The 18,124-nt window shown below is 45.0% G+C and overlaps 1 long non-coding RNA gene across 2 annotated transcripts in view; it reads right to left on the bottom strand.

Annotated features, from left to right (window-relative positions):
* The window catches only part of LOC308573898, a 98,783-nt gene that overhangs the window by 33,920 nt on the left and 46,739 nt on the right, over nucleotides 1-18,124 (bottom strand). For both annotated transcript variants that reach the window (XR_014002177.1, XR_014002178.1), the window contains exon 4: nucleotides 17,532-17,905. This is a non-coding gene — a long non-coding RNA (uncharacterized lncRNA). The remainder of the gene's footprint in view (nucleotides 1-17,531; nucleotides 17,906-18,124) is intronic.

The raw sequence follows: 18,124 nt of genomic DNA on the forward strand, positions 1-18,124 counted from the left end.
CCTCGCTGGCCCAAGTAGGACCAATTCAGCCAGCTAGCCCTGGGGATTATCTGATTGATTTTTTATTTTTGAATTTTATTGTTATTCATGTTTTTATACCGTATTTTATGCTGCTTTTATAATTAAGTGTTTTAAATTTGTTGTTAGCCGCCCTGAACCAGGAAGGGCGGGGTATAAACAAAATATTATTATTATTATTATTATTATTATTATTATTATTATTATTATTATTATTCTCACTCAATTAACAGGATTGAGTTAATTGCAACGGGCAAAACGCTAGCAAATGTGATGAATTCAAATGCAGGACTGTGATGCACCCATGTGGGTTTCAAATGCCAAAGAACATATCCACCCCGATGCAGTGGCGTAGCGTGGGTTGTCAGCACCCGGGGCAAGGCAAGTAATTTGTGCCCCCTAACCCGTGGATTTCCGCCCCCTAACCCGTGGATTTGCGCCCCCAACCCGTGGATTTGCGCCCCCTAACCCTAACCCCCAGATGTTGCGCCCGGTGCGGCCGGGCCCCCCTGCACCCCCCACGCTACGCCACTGCCCCGATGCAAATATTTATACCCATATCAAACATGGGACCTGGTTCGCAATGCCTGTGGGGAACCTGCAAGCAGGAATCATGCACAAGAGCACTCTCCCCTCCTGTGGTTTCCAGGCATTCAGAAGCATCGCTTCCTCCAAATGTAGAGGCAGAACATAGCCATTGTGGCTAGCAGCCACTGAAGAGCCTTGTCCTCCATGAATCTGTCCAATCCTCTTCTAAAGCCATCCCAGGTTGGTGGTCATCACTGCAGGGAGTTCCATAGTTTATGTGCTGTGTAAGACTCTGTGTGACTAGATTTCCTTCTACTCCAGCACACTATTTCAAATAAATAAAATCTACTGTCATCTGATTTAGTCAGGTGTTTTTTTTGGGGGGGGGGGGAGCAAAGAACATGTCAACAAAAGGGAGGTGTGAAATGGGTGCAAGTGAAAATGATGATAGACATGCCAGCATACACATCCCACAGCATAAACGTGCCCAAGCGTGAAAACATGGGAGGGCACCTCCATGTTGCATACGTACGCTGCAAAACTATATTTACTATATTTACAAAGCCTGTCTAATCTAATTAAACGTTCGCGCAAATAATATAAGGATTACATCCACCATTATTGAGCACCCAGTCCTAGTTGTAGTAGCACAGAAATAATAAATGAGTATTTAATCTACTGCTACTTCTCTCCCAGCTTTTCTTGCAGGAGATTCCAGCATTATCTAGTCACCAGACAAAAAAGACTAAGTAGACAGAATGAGAACGAAATAATCTCCTTCTTCATCTTCAAGTTTGTTGCAATTCTGCCTGTCTCGGAGCAGATAAATGGTTAATTCTTTCATAAGAGGCTTCCTTTACAGATAAGCTGCAATGGGAATTGGCCGACTTCCATCTTGCATGGTCTACTTTTTTTGTTTACTAGCATTTCTGTGATCCGGCGATGTGTGTTGTGTTTTGCAAACAAGGTGGCATGTTCAGAATCTCTCAATTGTTATGGCATAACTCATCTGTGTTAAGGGACCCTGGGCACATCAACCAACACCCTTTGCTTCAAGAACAGTTATATCTCTAACGGTCATGGTTTCCTCCAAATAATGCTAGGAACTATAAAAAAAGAGGTAAAGGTAAAGGTAAAAGACCCCTGGATGGTTAAGTCCAGTCAAAGGAGACTATGGGGTTGCGGTGCTCATCTAGCTTTCAGGCCGAGGGAGCCAGCGTTTGTCCACAGAAAGATTTCCAGGTCATGTGGCCAGCATGACTAAACTGCTTGTGGCACAATGGGACACAGTAACAGAAACCAGAGTGCATGGAAACGCCATTTACCTTCCCGCTACAACAGTACCTATTTATCTACTTGCACTGACATGCTTTCAAACTGCTAGGTTGGCAGGAGCTGGGACAGAGCAACGGGAGCTCACCCCATCACAGGGATTCAAACCACTGACCTTCTGATCGGCAAAGCTCAGTGGTTTAGACCACAGCACCACCCACATCCCTGCTTCCATCATAGAACTCAAGGATCACACCCACCACGTGATGCTTAATGGGTGGTCACCCATCCAGGCACTGACCAGACACAGACCTGATTAGCTTCAGCAAGATGGATACATCAAGACCATGCCCCAGGGCTATTTGTGATCCACCATCTGACTACATCTCAGCTACAGGCAGCTTAAATATCAGAAACCTTGCCTAAAGCAAAAATGCTTTAACAACAGATTCATTACCAGACACATTGGTCACAAAGCCAGGGCCAGATTAGATCATAAACCTGCTTGGGAGGGGGGGGGAGATTAAACTCTGCAAAAATAAAACTTTTTGAGCAATTATATGTGGTTTAAGGGATCTTGGCCCCATCTTCACTTTACATTTAAGGCATACGACTTTAAACAATCAAGGTTTCTCACCAAAGAATCCTAGGAACTGTAGTTTGTTCAGGGTGTTGCGGGTGCTTACAAGACCCCTATTCCCTGCCCTGAGCTACAATTTTCTGACTTAAACCACTGATTTTTTTTTTTAATTTATTGAGGAATTTTTGGTATTACAAAACAGATAAACAGGGAATGGTACCTCTAATGTCTCCACTTTCTGTTCATAGAGTCTTTTTCACAGTTTGTTTACATTTAGTGAGAGACACTTTTGTCAAAGACATCTTGAAGATGGGGGGGGGGGTGTAAACCACTGATTGTTAAACCTCTTTTTGGAATTGCAGCCCTATGAGGGGAATAGGCATCTCCTAAAAAGCTCTCAGCACCCTTAAGAAATTACAAGCCCAGGAGTGGAGCAGGAGGGAGAACAAGGACTGCTTAAGGAGGTATGTTACTGCTTTAAATGCATATTGCAGATGGGGCCTCTGTGTTTCAAGGATATTGTATTCTGGGGTAGCTCCAGAGACCTCAGTTCCTACTTGAGACCATAGCTCAAAGGTAGAGGGCACGCTTTGCATGCAGAAGGTCCCAGGTTCAATCCACTGTCACCTCAAGTTTTTTTTTTCATAAAAGGTGAGGGAGCAGGTGATATGAACACACCTCTGCCAGAGATCAGGGACTGATGGTTCTTGCAATCAAATTCACAGAGGATAAGGCTACAAGTAGCTCTTAGTTAACGATACCTATGTTCTCCCTTTGCTGTCAAGTGTAAGGTAAAGGTAAAGGGACCCCTGACCATTAGGTCCAGTCATGACCGACTCTGGGGTTGTGGTGCTCATCTTGCTTTATTGGCCGAGGGAGCCTACGTACAGCTTCCGGGTCATGTGGCCAGCATGACTAAGCCGCTTCTGGCAAACCAGAGCAGCGCACGGAAACGCCATTTACCTTCCTGCCAGAGCAGTACCTATTTATCTACTTGCAATTTACGTGCTTTCGAACTGCTAGGTTGGCAGGAGCAGGGACCGAGCAACGGGAGCTCACCCCGTCGCGGGGATTCGAACCGCCGACCTTCTGATCGGCAAGTCCTAGGCTCTGTGGCTTAACCCACAGCGTATGTCTCTAAATACCAGTTGCCATGAATCACAAGTGTGACACTCAGGTCCTGCTTGTGAGCTTCCCATAGGCCTCTGGTTGGCCATTGTGAGAACAGGATGTTACCCTACACGGGCCTTTGGCCTGATCCAACAATTATCTTCTTATGTACTACCATGCTGGGCAGACAAGTAAAAGCACAATCTTGCATAAGGCAGCTTCCAATGTTCCTCTCCTTCAGGCAGAATGAGTCAAGCGGGCAGATATAGCTTCTGACTTTTACCCAGGCCTGTTATGTGGTCATCGACTGGACTTCGCCTTAGGACTGGAATGCAGGCAATTCCAATCCACCAGCAACCTCTCTGCCCCCTCCAGGAATTATCACTGACAGGCCTCACGGGCCTTGCATGCTTCCCAGCCATCAGTTGACTGGCTTTCCCTTAACTGCTCACCACCATCTTTGCATTTAACTGTTGATCATTTCTGACACTTCTAGAAACCTGCACACAGAATTCCCCTCTCAGTTTGTGGCAGAATAATACATGGCCAACAGCAAAAGAAGGGGATGGTCTTAGAAACTGCAAGCTAAAATCCTCTTTGAGTCATGGGAAAAGGGGAGAATCCAGAAAGCATAAATGTGGCCGCCATGCACATCTCTGGCAGTTCGTTACTGTCATTGTCCATGCACCGTCTGCTCCTCATCACTGCTGAACAGCCACATTCATGGCCAGCGTGGCCTTCGGGCCAAACTAATCTACAATCTGGTGCCCAAGAAGAGCTTCGCAGCAATTAAAATACAGAGTAGTTATTTCACATCACTTATGGCACGGGTGGGGAATCTCAGGCTCAGAGGTTGGATGTGGCCCTCCAGGCCTTTCTACTTGGCCCTTAGAACCCTCCCTAGCCACACCCCCTCTGCCCAGGCCACACCCCTCACTGCCATCTTGTTTGCATCCTACTTGAGTGTTTTTGCCTGGCTGGAATGTGTCCCTGAACACTGATCACACACTTTGCTTGTGTGGAAGGAAAGAGAGGGTGATGTGAGAGCGTATTAAAAGTGGTCTATTATACAAAAGTAATACTTTGATTCATTGCTCCTCCCACTTTTGCCTTTAGCTACACCAAGCACTGGCATGTGGGTTTCCCCAGCCACTCTGGGCGGCTTCCAACAGAATATTAAAATACAATAACCTATTAAACATTTAAAGCTTCCCTAAACAGGGCTGCCTTCAGGTGTCTTCTAAAAGTTTGGTAGTTGTTTTTCTCTTTGACATCTGGTGGGAGGGCGTTCCACAGGGCAGGTGCCACTACCGAGAAGGCCCTCTGCCTGGTTCCCTGTAACTTGGCTTCTCGCAGCGAGGGAACCGCCAGAAGGCCCTCGGCACTGGACCTCAGTGTCCGGGTAGAACGATGGGAACAGGGTACCTAAATGATCATCTCACAACCTATATACTCAGCCAATCGCTGTGCTTTGAAGGAGAGGACCTCCTACAGCTACCATCTCATCAGGAGGTCCATTCTGTATGATGTAAGAATCAGGCTTTTAGTGTGGCAGCACCCGCCTTTGGAACTTCTTCCCATTACATATGAGATGGGACACCTCCTCTGCTGTCTTCTGAAGACTTTCCTTTTCCAACAAGCTTTCTAAATGGAGATTTTTAATTTTTTTTATCCTAGTCTGTGTCTTTAATGGTATATAATATAATTGTTTTTATATATGAAATTGGTGTGGGTGAGTGCACAAATTGTTTGTGTTTTTATTGTTAAATCACTTCAATACGCTTTGTAGGAAGTTGTTCATAAATGGAAACAAAACACAAACGCCCAAACAGGTTTACCCAGAAGCACAGAGGTGCATCCAAGCAAGATGTCTTTTACCCCCCTGAAAGTGCATTTAGGATGACAACCTTTGGCCAAATCTCCTAGTCTAGGGTCATGATTAACTCTCCTGCTCACTCTCAGTCTAAAGGCTTTCAAGTTACAAACACCATAGAGAGAGAATGAATGGAGAGAAAGAGAGAGATCCTTCTTTCTTGGGGTTAAGAAAGTCTTGCATTAAGGTTCAGGACAGACAAAAGGCAGCAGTTGTGCATTTAATGCATGGGTAGGCAAACTAAGGCCCGGGGGCCGGATCCGGCTCAATCGCCTTCTAAATCCAACCTGCGGATGGTTCGGGAATCAGCATATTTTTACATGTGTCCTTTTATTTAAAATGCATCTCTGGGTTATTTGTGGGGCCTGCCTGGTGTTTTTACATGAGTAGAATGTGTGCTTTTATTTAAAATGCATCTCTGGGTTATTTGTGGGGCATAGGAATTCGTTCATTATTTTTTTCCATAATATAGTCCGCCCCCCCCACAAGGTCTGAGGGACAGTGGACCAGCCCCCTGCTGAAAAAGTTTGCTGACCCTTGATTTAATGCATAAATATGCTCTGATCTGATTCGCTGCCAGGTCCCACAAAAAAGAAGACAGGGCTGGTCAAAAGTTGCAGGACTATGGATAGCTCCAACTGAACAACTTTCTCCACAAAGGCCAGAGCAGATTGAGCCTTTTAAAGCTCCTCCCCTTGGATCATCTCTCTCAGACTCCACTCCCTTGTGACTCTAGATTCTGGCTTGAAGATAAGTGCTCCTCCTCTGTTTCCAAGTCTCCCACCTGCACCACTGGACTGGTGAGATCCTGGGGGACGAGGCATTTTCTTCCTCAGGTTCATAAGAAAGTGTCTGTGAGGCTCCAGGCTCTGGCACCCACAAATACAAGAGCTTGTTCTGGCAGCTCATGTTCCTCAGCATCAGCCGCAGGCCCTACATCTGGCCTGGTTCCTGAGCTAGAAAATCTGCAACCTCTGACTCCGAGTCTTGACTGCTGCTGGACTCTGGAGTCATGGCAAAATGTGTGCACATTGCACAATGCTGCTCTGAGTGGTGCATGGAAACTAGAATGGCAGGATATACAAATCAATAGATACAAGAAACCTATGGGACTCACTGCCACTATTTCAGGGTGGCTTTTTTAAAGGGGGGGTTAAGCAAGTTTATGGAGGGCAGAGGTCTGGCAATTGTACTGGCCATGATAGTTAAGCCTCCATATTAAGAGGCAGTATACCTCAGAGTACCAGCTACCAGGAAAGACTATCACCTTCATGCTCTTGTAGCAAAACACTTAGAAGCACCTGGGTTAACCCCTGTTAAGGGACGTGGGTGGCACTGTGGGTTAAACCACAGAGCCTAGGACTTGCTGATCAGAAGGTCGGCTGTTTGAATCCCCGCGACGGGGTGAGCTCCCGCTGCTCAGTCCCTGCTCCTGCCAACCTAGCAGTTCGAAAGAACGTAAAAGTGAAAGTAGATATATAGGTACCGCTCTGGTGGGAAGGTAAACGGCGTTCCCGTGTGCTGCTCTGGTTCGCCAGAAGCGGCTTAGGCATGCTGGCCACATGACCCGGAAGCTGTACACCAGCTCCCTTGGCCAGTAAAGCGAGATGAGCGCCACAACCCCAGAGTTCGCCACGACTGGACCTAATGGTCAGGGGTCCCTTTACCCTTTATCTAACCACTGTTAATAACTGAATGCTACACTAGATAGGGCTTCATCTGGTTCACCAGGGCAATTCTTCAGTTCCTTGGAACATAGAAAATTGCCTTAAATTGAGTCTAACCATTGGTCCATCTAGGTCAGGATTATAGTTTGACAATCTAGAGGTCCAGGCTGGGGTTCTCATTCCTACCTGGGAACACCATGGGTTAGAGCCCAGGATATTAAATCTGCAATTGAGCTATGGCCCCTGAACTATGGCCCTTCTCATGATGAGGACAAAGTAGCCAGTGGTTGGAAACCTCCATCTACTGGGCTTAATTAGGCCTGTCAGGCCTCCCCATTTGGCCCATAAGGCTGCTCCCTATTTTTTTATTTTATTTTTAAGGATCAGTTCATCATCACCGGTTTTGAATGAATTCACCACTTGATTAAAATTGCACACTACCAAAATTCCCTATTATCTTTTAAAAAATAGCACACACAAATTATATATATACATATAATTATAATTATAAAATATATAGTACTTTATCACCTCATGTACCAAGTCATACATGGAAAATTACAAAAAGCAAATATAAATCCGTGTGTGTATTTTTCCATTCTTTTCTAACTCTAAATTAATTCCAATTAATTGATCAAAGAATTTACATTATAGCAAAACAGTTAAATTATCAAGCCTGACCATTCGAAATTCAACAAAAGGTTTCCTCTCAACCATAAGTGTAAAGTTTAATTTAGGGCATTTTAAATATTTGTAATGTGATACTGTACTTTTTTTTTACCTGTATTTTAACAACAACAACAACAACAACAACAACAACAACAACAACAACAACACTAAATGTAGTTAATGGTCAGGGATGATGATGGAAGTTGAAGCCCAACAACATTTGCAGAAGACAAGTCCCCTACCTCTGATTTAGACAAATACCAACTTGCTATATCGTTATGGGTTCACTCAACTACTACAGCCCTGAGCTGTAGTAACCCCCTCCCCTGGTTTTTCCTTTGTCTATGCCAGCTTCCTTATTATACCAGGTCAGACTGCAAGCCTTCCTTTAACTGGCCATGCAATCAAGGACCTACACAAACGCAGAGGGAGGGAGCGAAAGAAAGAAAGGAAATAAATTGCAACAGATCTGGCCGTCCAGCAAATTCTAGTGCAGGATGCACATGTTCCTCTTTGATCATTTGCTTCTTGGCACCTTTCCCACGCAGGTCCTTAGATGCGTGCCTAATCTTTCATGCTCGGACCTCTCATTTTACCCTCGTCACATGCATGGAGAGCCACAGCGTGTGTCCCTGGGCGTGCATGGAGCACCCTTAGAAAATCCACATAATTCCACAGCAAAAACCTTCCTCCTTTAAAAATGGAACAAAGAAACGTGCACACACCAAAAAAAAACAAAAAAACCCGTAACCTAAATCCTAAATAATGGATTGCCAGGCATGCGCTGGAAACATCAGATAACAAAAGGCTGCAAAAGCTGTAGTTGGCAGGGAGCCAAAGTTGTGCCCCCACCTCTGAGTGAGAGCAGAACATTGTCCAATTTGGTTCACTTTCACCTTCTTAGCCAGGCAGACAAAGCCACGGTAAGTCCTGGCCTAGGGTAGCCAGACACATCCTTATTTTAAAGAGTTGCCCCATTCTCACATCGTAGCCCTGTGTTTAACAGTCTTCATCCAAACTGAAACGAAGCTGAAATTGTATCTATATATAAAAAAGGACACTTACGGTACTGCCATCCATCCTTTGTTGCCCTAAGACTTCCCAGTCCACCCTGGTACCTTCCAGATGTGTTGGACAGCTTATAGCAATTGTAGTCCAACAGATCTGGTTGATGAAGGCTGTTTTAGAGTGCAAGCTCCATGGAAGTTGCCTATTTATTTAATACAATTTACTGTATTTTTCAGTGTATAAGATTATATTCTCCCCCAATTTTTAAAAGTTTAAAATTGGGGGTCATCTTATACATGGAATGTTGCAATTAAATATATAAATATATTTATTTCTTAATTTGGGGCTCAAAAAAAAAAGTGTCGTGTTATATGTGGGGGCGTCTTATACACGGAAAAATACAGTATACACTTGCTTTAAAAAAAGAACCCATCAAAGTGGTTTACAAATAATAAAATTATCAATAAAATAATTTACAGCAATTTAAAACATTAAAAAAATTAAAATCAACAATACACTGAAAACACAGTAAGCACATGTCAACATTATAAATATTTGGGTAGGCTCGTCTATAAACAAAAATGTTTTTTTGCTGAAAACGCTGAAAAGAATACCATGAAGGTGCTTGCCTGATTTCAATATAACGCTGTGTAAAGCACAATGTCCACTAGTGGTGATATACTTAGACATGCGTATTTAGACACAACCATCAATGGATGGTTCTTTACTTCATGTACTACAGTACGAAATGCTGGTTTTTCAAAAATGGTTTTTTAAACACACTCAGCACACACACCCAGCCCCTGTGAGCTGTTGGGAAGAAGGAATTCCTGATTCTTTTAATCCAAGGAGTCTAAAATAGCATACAGCAAGTAACAGTACAAGCCACACCAATTCAAAAGGTCAACTCAGCCAGAAGACTCATTTGGTGGCCTTAGAAAGTCCCTAATCACTCAGCACACAAGTGTATGTGGGGATAATACTGGTGTACCTCACAGGATTGTTGCAGAGGTGACTAAGGTTATAGGCATGAAATGTTTTGCAGTTTGTGGCTTGCCCAAGGCCTTTCAGAGAGTTCACGCCCAGATCGTACTCTTACTATGCAGTCTGTACACATCTACTCAGAAGTTAAGTCGCGTTGAGTTTAGTGGGAGTTACTCCCAAGTCAGCGTTAGCTAGGATCACAGCCTTAAAAGCAGGACAGGACAGCACTTCCACTACCCTGTAGAACTGAAACCAACATACGAGGAAAAGGCAGACAGAAACTGGCTAGTGCAAATCACACAATGCGAAACCATCAGGAAATCAAGTTCTTGATTTGCATTGGTGGATTTGAATTTTGCCACAAACTCACCTAGATATTGAGGTCCTTTGGACAGGTTTTACAAGGAAAAACTCAATATACACGTGCAAAAAGTATGGCATTTTCATTTCATTTCCCTCTAGTCTCAAGGCTTACTTCCTTTTTTCCACTGTGTGCGTGTGTGTATCTGTCAACTCAGAATAACATTTAATGCATCTGACGTGGCCTCTAGTCCATGAAAGCTTATGGCATAATAAACATATTAGGGTGGTACCAAACACTAGTCCTACGTAGAGTAGACCTACTGAACTTAGACATTACTCACGTAGGTTCATTAATTTCAATGCATCTACTCTGAATAGGACTTAATCAGATACAGGCCTTACGCTTCCATTCTTTCACTTTCTGCTGCAGTAGACTAACAGTGTTCTCTTTCTTGAAATGCTACTTTCGCTTTCGCAAAATTCACAAAACATTCTCCTGCCTTCTATTTCAATCCCAGGACGGGGTTACAATGAATCTTGCACCTGTGCAGTTTTCATAAGGTCATAAGAAGAGCCCTTCCGGGTCAGACCAATGGCCCATCTAGGGTCAGCATGCTGTTCTCATTGTGACTGACCAAATGTGTGTGGGAAAACAGTAAGAAGAATTAGAGCACAAGAAACGCTCTCCTGTGCTGTGGTTTCCAGAAACCGGCATTCAGAAGCGTTGCTGCTACCAATTGTGGTGGCAGATCAAGCTATCAAGGTTAGTAAAGGTAAAGGGACCCCTGACCGTTAGGTCCAGTCGTGACCGACTCTGGGGTTGCAGTGCTCATCTCGCTTTATTGGCTGAGGGAGCCGGCGTACAGCTTCCGGGTCATGTGGCCAGCATGACTAAGCCACTTCAGGCGAACCAGAGCAGCGCATGGAAACGCCGTTTACCTTCCCGCCGGAGTGGTACCTATTTATCTACTTGCACTTTGATGTGCTTTCGAACTGCTAGGTTGGCAGGAGCAGGGACCGAGCAACGGGAGCTCACCCCGTCGTGGGGATTCGAACCACCGACCTTCTGATCGGCAAGTCCTAGGCTCTGTGGTTTAACCCACAGCACCACCCGCGTCCCATATCAAGGTTAGTAGCCATCATCAATAGCACTTTCCCTGTCTGTATCTCTGCATCCCCCAGCACCCCAGAAGCTCAGAGCAGTATACAGGGGTGTGGGCGTCCCCGATTTTGTTCTTACATTAGCCCTGTGAGGTAGGTTATTATTGCAAACCAGCCTGTGGCCTGTGCAAAGGGCAATAATATAAATTATTTAAATACTGTATGCATAAATAACTAGATTAATTAGGCTTCCCAGTTGGAATCGAATCCCCACCCAGCTATGAACCTGCATCTTCCCCGTCTCTCTTCATTACATGTATACTGGCTCTCCAGTAAAATTGCATTTCCAATTTTACAGCGCTAGGATGCAAGTACTGAATTTGCATCCGCAATCCCTTCCATGGCTTAGAGATCTGAGCCTTCATATTCAGATCATGGACACAAGGGAGGCTGAGTCGGTTTCTGCTTGGAAGGGCATATTTCTATCCAATCCAAGAGAGATTAGGTAGGATCAGGAAGACTCATAGCAGCGAGGAGTTTGACCATTTTCAAGAGGGGAGGAGCCCCAAGACAAGGATTTGGGAAAGCTGGAACACCATCTGGTCACTTCTGGCTTCTGACCCAGTGCCTCCCCCATTGGCACATACCAGCCAGACAAATTCCCACCCACCCGCTACCCCCCATGAACACTGTTAACATGCTTTTTCAGTCCAAGGCACAACTCAAGAAACAGATGGAAGGGCAGAGATGGATAGAACATGGTAAGACAGACAGACGAAGAAGGGAAGGGAGACAGACAGTTGAGATTTATGGAGCCCATCATCACAAAAACAGATGACTTCGTAAAGTGTCATGTAAGAGTAAAATTAAATCCTGAAAGCTTCCATTACCCATTACCAATTACCAGCTCCCCAATACTGCCAACTCTACTTAAGACTATGCATTTTGTTTGAATGCATTTAAACCCTAGTTAAGGTTTGGGGATACAGTGGAACCTTGGTTCTTGAACGGCTTAGCTGACGAACAAATTGGCTCCCGAATAACGCAAACCCGAAAGTAAGTGTTCCGGTTTTCGAACGTTTTTCAGAAGCTGAACGTCCGACATGGCTTCCACGTGAGTGCAGGAAGCTCCTGCAGCCAATCAGAAGCCGCGTCTTGGTTTTTTAACGTTTCAGAAGTTGAACGGACTTCCAGAACAGATTGCGATCGAGAACCAAGGTGCACCTGTACCAGCTTTAGCAAAGGCATGCATGTTTATTGTTAGTTTTGTTTATTTGTTTGTCATATGCCAGAAGTGCATGTGGGGGAGGGGGGAATCCCAGCTTCTCTCCATTAGACATCATGGGTTGCATCCAACCAAGTTCTACTCAAGAGTAGGCCTAGTGAAGTGAACCTAAGTTAGCCATGTAAATCAACTTTGATAGGCCTGCACTGTGTGTCTCAATGGGTGTCTCAAAACCAAGATTCTATGTCATGGCTTCAGTTCGGGAATCGGTCAGTGTCCAAAAGGGATTTCATCAGAGGTGGCCAGATTCTCCGTTTCAGTGTAAAGGTCAGGTCCTAAGCAGAGGCTCAAAATCATAGAGGCAGCCCTTTTTTCCACAACCCTCACCTCAAAAGAGATACAGGAGTTGGGAAATGTTCAGAAAAGGGTAACCGAAATCACCAAGTGACTCACCTCTGAGGAAAAGTTACAACATTTGGAGCATTTTAGTACAGCGATACCTCGGGTTACATACCCTTCAGGTTACATGCGCTTCAGGTTACAGACTCTTCTAACCCAGAAATAGTGCTTCAGGTTAAGAACTTTGCTTCAGGATAAGAACAGAAATCGTGCTCCGGCGGCACGGCAGCAGCGGGAGGCCCCATTAGCTAAAGTAGTGCTTCAGGTTAAGAACAGTTTCAGGTTAAGAACGGACCTCCGGAATGAATTAAGTACTTAACCTGAGGTACCACTGTATAGAGAAAAGGCAAGTAAGATAGGACATGACTGGTATTTATAAGATTATACATGGCATGGAAGAAGTGGATAGAGAGAAGATTTCTCCTTCTCTCATGAGACTAGAACATGTGCACATCCAATGAAACTGAATGTTGGAAGATTCTGGAAAGGTAAAAGAAAGCACCTCTTCGTGCAGTGCATAGTTAAACTATGGAACTTGTTCCTACAGGAGCTTCAAAAGAGGATGAGACCAGTTCATGAGAAGAAGGCTATCAATGACAGATAGTTATGCTGTACCTCCACATTTGGAAACCATAGGGGAGGAGAAGGCTGTGGTGTTTAGACCCTGCTTGAGGGTTTCCTGCACGCTTCTGACTGGCCACTGAGAGAAAAGTATAAAAGACTAGATGGGCCATTGGACTGACCCAGCAAGGTCTAACTTATGTTCTTTATCATTAAATGGTCAACTATATACATCCAAGAAGAGCAGGCTTTTAAATGAAGATGACAAGAGGCAAGCAGCTTGACAGGAAATAGATGTGAGCGCACCAGTAACTTTCTGTGGTGCAAATGTGAAATTCCTCTACAGTGTCCAGAAGGTATCAAGGAACCATTGCTATTAATATAGAGCTAAACAGCCACAATGTCTCCCAGATATGCAGGCCTTATCAAGTCACTCAGGAACCAGAATCTGACAACGAAATTAAGAGCTTTCTCAATAGCTTGACAAGGGGAGAGGTGGGTCTGAATACAGAAATGTCTTCAAACACTACATCAAACGGCACTGTCTACACCAACTGCAAGCGTGGGAGAAAGAGAATCTAAAATATTGATCTGCACATGGAAGCCTGTTTCTTTTGCCGGATCAGGATGTAACCATATGATGCACTGATGGGGAAATGATTTTTTCCTTTTTTAAAAAAAAACTTTCTAAAAAAATCTGTCATGGTCTGCATCCTATTTCTTGCACAGAAAGTCAATTTGGCCCTGTGTAGGTGATCCTTTAAGGACGCAGGTGGCACTGTGGGTTAAACCACATAGCCTAGGACTTGCCGATCAGAAGGTCGGCGGTTTGAATTCCTGTGACGGGGTGAGCTCCTGTTGCTCGGTCCCTGCTCCTGCCAACCTAGCAGTTTAAAAGCACTTCAAAGTGCAAGTAGATAAATAGGTACCGCTCCAGCGGGAAGGTAAACGGCATTTGCGTGCACTGCTCTGGTTTGCCAGAAGCGGCTTAGTCATGCTGGCCACATGACCTGGAAGCTGTATGCCAGCTCCCTCGGCCAATAAAGCGAGATGAGCGCCGCAACCCCAGAGTCGGCCACGACTGGACCTAATCATCAGGGGTCACTTTACCTTTACCTTTACCTAGGTGATCCTTTAACTTGCTAAGTTTCACCCACATCTAAAACAGGAATGGGGAACCTGTGGCCCCCTAGTTATTGCTGAACCACATTTCCCATCCTTCCTTATCGCTGGCCATATTTGGCAGGGCCGATACGAGTTGGAGCTCAACAACTGTTGGAAAGCCACAAGTTCTCCCATCCCACTAGCTCTAAGGTTAAGGATATCATCATTTTCCCGTTAATATGAAGTGTGTGCTTGTGTTGTGGACATGTGGGGCACTCAGACTGGAAGAGAAGGTGTGCCAGAGGGGGTCCCCACAGACATCTGGGCAAACTTCCCCATGCAATACAAAAATATCTTCATTTAGAACCCTGCAAATTGGTGGGGACTGCAAATTAGGAAAGGGCCATAGCTCAGCAGCAGAGAATCTGCTTTGCACGCTGAAGTTGCCAGGCTCAGTCCTCAACATCTCTAGATAAGGCTGCAGATACCCCATTTAAACCCTAGAGAATAATTGCTGGACAGTGTAGGAAATACACAATGGACCAATGATCTGACTCAATGTTAGGCGTATTTCTATAGTAAGGTAAAGGTAAAGGGACCCCTGACCATTAGGTCCAGTTGTGACCGACTCTGGGGTTGCAGCGATCATCTCGCTTTATTGGCCGAGGGAGCCGGCGTACAGCTTCCGGGTCATGTGGCCAGCATGACTAAGCCGCTTCTGGTGAACCAGAGCAGCACACAGAAATGCCGTTTACCTTCCCACCAGAGCGGTACCTATTTATCTACTTGCACTTTGACGTGCCTTCGAACTGCTGGGTTGGCAGGAGCAAGGACTGAACAATGGGAGCTCACCCCATTGCAGGAATTCGAACCACCGACCTTCCGATTGGCAAGTCCTGGGCTCTGTGGTTTAACCCACAGTGCCACCCGTTTCCCTATTTCTATAGTACTGTGACCCAAAATTGTTCATGTGTGCTGTCAGCTGATGGTGACATGAGATCAGAAAAGCCCCTACAGCAGGTTTGAGGCAGTGGGAGGGAGAGAGCGCTCTCGCCTTTGGTCCCAGAAGGTACTGTGGGGGGTGGACAGATGCCACCTCTCCCAGCCAAAAAGCTAGCGCAGAGATGCTCCCACAAGCCCAATGCCATAAAACAGGGGTGCTCGAGAGTGCAGATGCGCCCACAGAGTCCTCCCTGGTACCCACAAGCTGAAGTTAAAATCCAAAAGGATACATGACTGTGGGGTAAACATTTAGGACATGGGCCTATTTAATTGTTTAAAACAATATTCATTCAGTGACTTGTTCTAAATGCTCATTCCTGGCTTCATAAACCAAGCTGGCAAGTTTACATCTGCAACAGGCCAGAGAGCTAATCAGAAAAGCAAGCTCTCCAAAAGATTATTTGCATATGCTCTGAAACTCGGGGGGGGGCAAATGCTCCTTCAGCCCTACCCCTGCCCTCCCTAAACTGCAAGTCTGCCTCCAAAATGTATATTTGCACAAGGCGGCCTTTAAAAGAACCTATTTTTAACTCATGCACTGTTTACATTTTATTTTGGCTTTGCAGCAGAAATTACAAAATTGCCAGAGCATTGTTTCAGATTGCACCTGCCAAATGCTATGGTCAAATGAGAAATTCTCTTTTAAGAGAATGGAGAAACTAGCCATGCCTAATACGTGCACACTCACATTTCTCTCTCTCTACACACACACACACACACACACACAGTCGTACCTCTGCTTACGTATCCCTCTGGATACGTAAACTTCAGGTTGCGAACGTGGCAGTGCCCCTCCTTAGACTACTGGCATGTATTCCAGTTAGTGCTATTTGGGAACTACTTCTGAAATGGGAGTGCGGTTCCTATGTTGTATTGTTTTTTGCAGAGTTGCTACATGGAAAGCAGAATTAAGAATAAACAGATTACCTCTTGGCATCAGGAAAATGTCCAAATTGATCCTCTTTAGGAGAAACAAATATATATTATGCCTTTTAACACTTATGCATACACATATAGGTAATGTGGATGGCATCCTACTAAATTCTTGTACTAGCACAAAGGAATCTTCCCCCTCTTCCCCCATGTGTACCCCATGCCATCCTCCACTGGAGCATTGGGGGGAAACCCAGAAGATATTTAAGGAGCACTGTGGGGGGGGGGGAGAGAAAGAGAGAACGTTCTGTCGCACCAAAGAGAAATCTGACAGAACACTTTCCTAATTTGAATACAACCCCTGATCACATTCATTCATACACACACAAAACCACATACACACACAACTGGAAGCAGTCTACTGCAGTAACGATCTATAGGATTGGCTTGATTCTGCATTGTTTGACTTGATAATATTGAACAGTGGGGGTGGGGGGGTATTCTATCCTGTTGCACTGAGTCTTTAATATGAAGAAAGGTGGGATGGAGGTGATAGATAGATAAATAGATAAGTAAAATAAAATAAAGCATTAATAGGCCAGGCAGTCACAAAAAGTCAAAACAAAGGAACAGGTGGATTTCTGTCCTTTGTACTATGTCAAATTACTTACAGATATATTTGAATATGGTAACATATTTGAATATACAGAGACTGAGCATGTATGTTTATGCATATACATATTGGAATAACAGACATTACAGTTTGCTATTACAATACCAAAAGCAAAGCTAGCTCATCCTGTCATTTCCCTGATGGGTTTTATACCGGGGGGGGGGTGTCACTCCCACTGACCCCCCCTCCATTTAAAAATCACTAAGTATTTATTTATTTTTGGCATGCAAAGAAATAAAAGCATTCATTTCTTCCCCACTCCATCCTATGCACCAATTTCTTTCCTCCCTCCCTGCGCCTCTACCCTCATTTGGATAACAGGATGGGCAGCAGACAGGCATAAACACATACCAAAATATATATATGAGGAAGGGTAAGCGGGGAAAGTCCATTAGTTCAATTATTCGTGCGGGAGGGCAAGGATTTTTCTGCCTGAGGAAGGAGGTGGCACAGACAGCAATGGGGATGTGCCAGCTTGGCCTATTGTTCTGCCGTTGTGGGTTAATTAATTAGCGAGATCAAAAGGGAGGAGAGGGCGGGCTTCGGCATTACGGTAATGATTCAGCAGCTGTGCAACCTACCTCACGTCAATGCGGCCATCTTACAAAACGGCATTTGACTCCATCAAAATGGCTTCCTGGCACCGAGAACCTATAAGCTGTGGCAGGGTGGCCTGGAGTTGTTGAGAGGGTCTCTTCTCAGGGAGAGGGGCTGCCCTTCTTTCATACACAAACACAGACACACACACAGCGCCTCCTCCTACTTGTTCTTTGAGGGCACCGCACACAGCACGGATGGGCTTTCAGGGAGGGGAAAGCAGGACTAAGGAGGAGGAAGTAGGGCAGGGGGAATTAAAAGCCAGAGACGCACGCAGTGGCCCTCCATCTTCATCGCCGTTTGCAGCTCGTGCCAAATTGGAAGTTCCTTATCTCGGCAGCAGAACGTCGCACAGCCTCTGCGCGGGAGACAATAAGGCACAGCGTCATTACTCACGGAGTACGGTACATGGGCATAATGCCATGGTTACACACAGGAAGACAAAAACACAGATAATCCCTGTGAACTGATATATCACTGTACACTCTCACACTGTACTCACAGACACAAGCACTCAGCTTTTGGGGCCTTAACGCACAATAAAAGATGGAGCCAGAATTTCTTGTGTGAGGGCAAA

This window comes from Podarcis bocagei (genome assembly GCF_964188305.1).
Source record: "Podarcis bocagei genome assembly, chromosome: 14".
Taxonomy (NCBI): Eukaryota; Metazoa; Chordata; class Lepidosauria; order Squamata; family Lacertidae; genus Podarcis; species Podarcis bocagei.